The following is a 4,008-nucleotide window of genomic DNA, read 5'->3' as shown; positions in this document are numbered from 1 at the left end:
TATACTAAATTATTAGTGGTTGTAGGCTACGAATTATATCTGATCTTTCAGGCTATAAAATCCTTCCCGAATCGGTCATAAAAACGATTACCTGACGCAAGTTATATGTACAATGCCAGAAAAAATAAACTTATTCATCATCATTCTTTGAGACTATACACAAAGAAGATAACCTATCATTTTCTATTACTATTATTTCATTTCACATTAGTGCATTTATCATTAGGGAGTGGTAAGCTGTATGTCATTTCCTTTATATATATACATTTTCATTCAGTATTCTTCACTCAGGGTATACCAATCCATGGTTTATACACTGATTTTCTTGGAGGCCTGCAACAAATAACAACTAACGGAGACGTTTTATTTTGGTTTTTATGTTTTATGTGGAATGATAATCATCGTCGATCAACCATATGAACACCGTAAAAGCAACGTGATAACACGATTTACAGTAGATTGAAAAAAGGAAAGGGGTAACATAACTATTGATGATATCAAGCAGAATAGCAACTATGTGAAAGACACTGGAATTATCAGCAGAGATCAGTATAGCAGACTTAGCAGTGTAATTATATTGATGCAACACACATTGATGCAACTATCACACCCTTCTTTGTTACATCATCAATATCAATATGACCGAAGGAAAACCATCTGTAAAACTGGTTGGTGGACCCTCTCCACTGGAAGGCTTGGTGCTCCTCGAACCAGACAGCTATGTCTGTTCCGATGGATTTAGCCACGCAGCTGCCAAATTGGTCTGCGGAGAGCTCGGCTTCCCAGCGGCACAGGAGTATTCGGACCAGATTGTTCCTACTACAGCAACACGTAACAGAAGTCAGCGGCTTTCCTGTTCTGACGGTAATTCTTGTATTGTGCATGTCGTACAAATGATGCAATGCTCAGCTACAAGGAGCATAATGTGTTATATGCTATTATGCATGACACGTGCATTATGAGTCTAAGGAAGGTTGAGACACGTATATTTTGAATACGATAAGATTTTAAGTTTGTGTCCTAAAATGTTTATGTGCTGCCGGGCATGGTCGGAAAAGTTGAAATTGCAGGATAGCGCCAATATTAATTTGATTATTTTAAAATATACTTTCGATTCTTCTAATTTCCCTTCGATTATAATGTGTGGAACATCTATCTCTTTTTTATTTTGTTTTTCAACCTGACGTAGTATGACAGTTTACATTGGCGACTTTTCAGCAGCAGCAATTTAATCAAACCATCTCCCCCTTAAAATAATGAATTTTCACAATATTTATCCACAGATAATTCTCGACGTTTAGTGGATTGTTCAGTGACGACTACAGAGTGCTCCTCGAATATACATATCAGACTCAAATGTCGAGGTGAGATTTTGAATACGCTGCAGGCCTATGGTCGATTCTAGCCAAAGGTGTGAACGGCGTGGAAAATAAAATTGGAAGTTGTATTTTGAAAGGCATTACTGATTGCCTGAACTTAAAAAATTAATGTTATATAACATGAATTTAATAATACCTATTGGAATTTGTACATTTTGTTTTCCTAAATGGAAAGAAGGTGAGCAGGCTTGTGCCCACGGTAGTTAGGCCTACATTTATTTTTTTTTTTTTCAGTTTTGGATTGCACTTCCAGGAGAAAGGGATTCCAGACTAGACTTGCTTTCATTATACTGGTGCAATATTTGACGTACATGCTACATCAGGCAAGGAGCACCGAAGCAATGCCTCATACATATTTATAAAGCACCTATTTCATCACAACAAGATTCCACCAATAACTCTGAAGAGCATCTGTATTTTTGAACGATGACATCATTTTATATCAATCGGATGTGACCTCCTGCTTTCATTCATGTTTACATTCACAGTCAGGTTTTTCTTTTTTACCTATAATGGTAATGGTAATCAAATACCCCTTTTTTTCTAGTATCCTATGATACAATGATTATTATATCAAATGGCCATTAAAATTCATCAAAATTAGATAGTGAAAGCACTGTTTAAGAAGAGCTTATTTACAATAATGACTGTTGACTATTTAGATGATTTTACGGATCTACCAAGTGAATTACAAAGAATAGAGGAAACGAAGACAAACAAATTCTGCGTGGGGACTTAAGAAACTAGCAACTGTCTAAGGGCACAGTGACGGGAAGCTGCTGGAACTTCAGTAAACTTATTACGTAGTCATTGTATTCTTAAAGAAGAAAAGCCTTCATAGCCCACAAAATAGCATCTCTTTTTAGCGGACTGTATTTTGGTTACAAAAAAAAGAATTGTTTTATTTCCGACTTTACATATGTTTTACCTCTTGAAGAGCAAGTGCAGGGTAAATAGTGGGGTGATTCAAAACTCTGAAGACAATGGGAAAATAAGCACCTAATAAGCTCAAAATAGCATTGGAGGTCACGAGGGAAACATCAGTTATCGAACCCCACCAAGATAGGAAAACTAGAAATCGGTGTTGTGCAGAACAAAACCAAATAATTGGCTCATTCCTGAAGATGGACAGTCAAGCTGTCCGGAACGTCGAGCCTTCTCTCTTCGCTCTCCTTGCTCTCTTCTGGTTCATAGTCCTTTTCAGGATTCACACATTTTCAAGAAAGAATACCTCTACGCTCGCTTACTCTCCATCTCGCCTCTCCTTTCTCACTGCTCCCTCTTCAATTTTCTACTATCTCTTCTTCCAACACTTCTTTTTAGGACTACCACATGGTGAACCGTAAACCCAATCTTCGTTAAATACTTATACCCTGTCTACTATAGTTCCATTGTGTAAGTGGATTATATTCGTTAACATTCGACTCGCCAATTTCAACGTCCATCATTTCAATGGAGTTGTCTCAATAACATTTTGATAAACATGGCACTTTCCATTTGGTCTACCACGATTTCAATATGATATCAAGTCTCGCAGTTGACTGCGGCATTTGCTTTTCGTTTGTACAGTCATCAGAAGGATTTACGGTTATGGAAGGAACAAAGAGAAATGAAAATGCCAATATAGACTACCACTTATAGTTTATTATCTATAATGCCCCAGGAGACAAGAAACAACCTGCGTTTATGAAAATTGTCGAATGGACAATGCTGCATGAGGTGAATAAATCTGGTAATAAGATCACATAATCGCGGTTTGTCAAAATCGACTATTATGAAACGGAGTCTAAAACCAAGTATTCATTTACGCGTGAATTTTCAGCTGGGCTAAAGCACTACTAGATTACACTGTGCTTTTTTTCGTTAATGAAGTGTAGTGTGTCAATCAGTTTAGTATCAGTTTAGTAAAAACAACTCGACGTAAGAATTCATTAATTTGAATTTTTTCCGGAATGCCTTTTTGGTCTCATTTAGCTGTAAAGGTAGGTCTAGTAACTGGTTGCGATATTGCACGGATGACATATAACCAGAGTACCACTATCACATTTTGTTTGTATCCGAGCAGGACCTGGATTTCTTGGATGCTACAAGGGCCAGGTATACCATCTTTTCACTTACCGAGGATTTGACGTTCGTTCTTTAGAAGAGTGTGTGACAAGCTGTACGAGTCAAGACAGTAACAATAGCATTGCTTCTATGCATCCCGGAAAGTGTATATGTTTTCCAACAGAAGAATACACCAGCTTCGTCTCTAACTGCGGAACTTGTTCTCACGATTGGAAGTGTTCAGGATTTGCAGATCTTGAAACCCTAAGAAATATCTACTATTCTGTAAACCGTGAGTATCAATTACTACTGGAGATGGTATATGATGCCTTCATCAACTCTCTCTCCTGCTCATTCTGATACTCATTATTACTGTTATCATTATGAATTTTATCAATCTTTGATATATATTCATCATAGCAATTATACGCTCAATTATGACAGTAATTATCAACATATCTTTTTGATAGGTTTATTGATATGACACATTATCAATAATGGGTAAGAAAAGAGTAAAAAGACACTTTGAGAGAAATAAACGGAATTCTCTTTGGTGTTTCAGGACTTGTCCTTGAAGTTAGTA

The 4,008-nt window shown here is 36.9% G+C and overlaps 1 long non-coding RNA gene across 1 annotated transcript; it reads left to right on the top strand.

Moving 5' to 3' along the window:
- Nucleotides 1-653: 653 nt before the first annotated feature.
- Nucleotides 654-3,734, top strand: LOC139708405 (uncharacterized). The gene is made up of 3 exons (XR_011709352.1): nt 654-864; nt 1,284-1,364; nt 3,445-3,734. It is a non-coding gene; the product is annotated as an uncharacterized lncRNA (long non-coding RNA).
- The last annotated feature ends 274 nt before the right edge of the window (nt 3,735-4,008 follow it).

Source organism: Diadema antillarum, unplaced genomic scaffold (assembly GCF_040938485.1).
Source record: "Diadema antillarum isolate AM-2024a unplaced genomic scaffold, OU_Dant_1.0 seq00001334_RagTag, whole genome shotgun sequence".
NCBI lineage: Eukaryota > Metazoa > Echinodermata > Echinoidea > Diadematoida > Diadematidae > Diadema > Diadema antillarum.
Note: the sequence above shows the minus strand (reverse complement) of the source record. Positions and strands in the feature narration are given on the sequence as shown.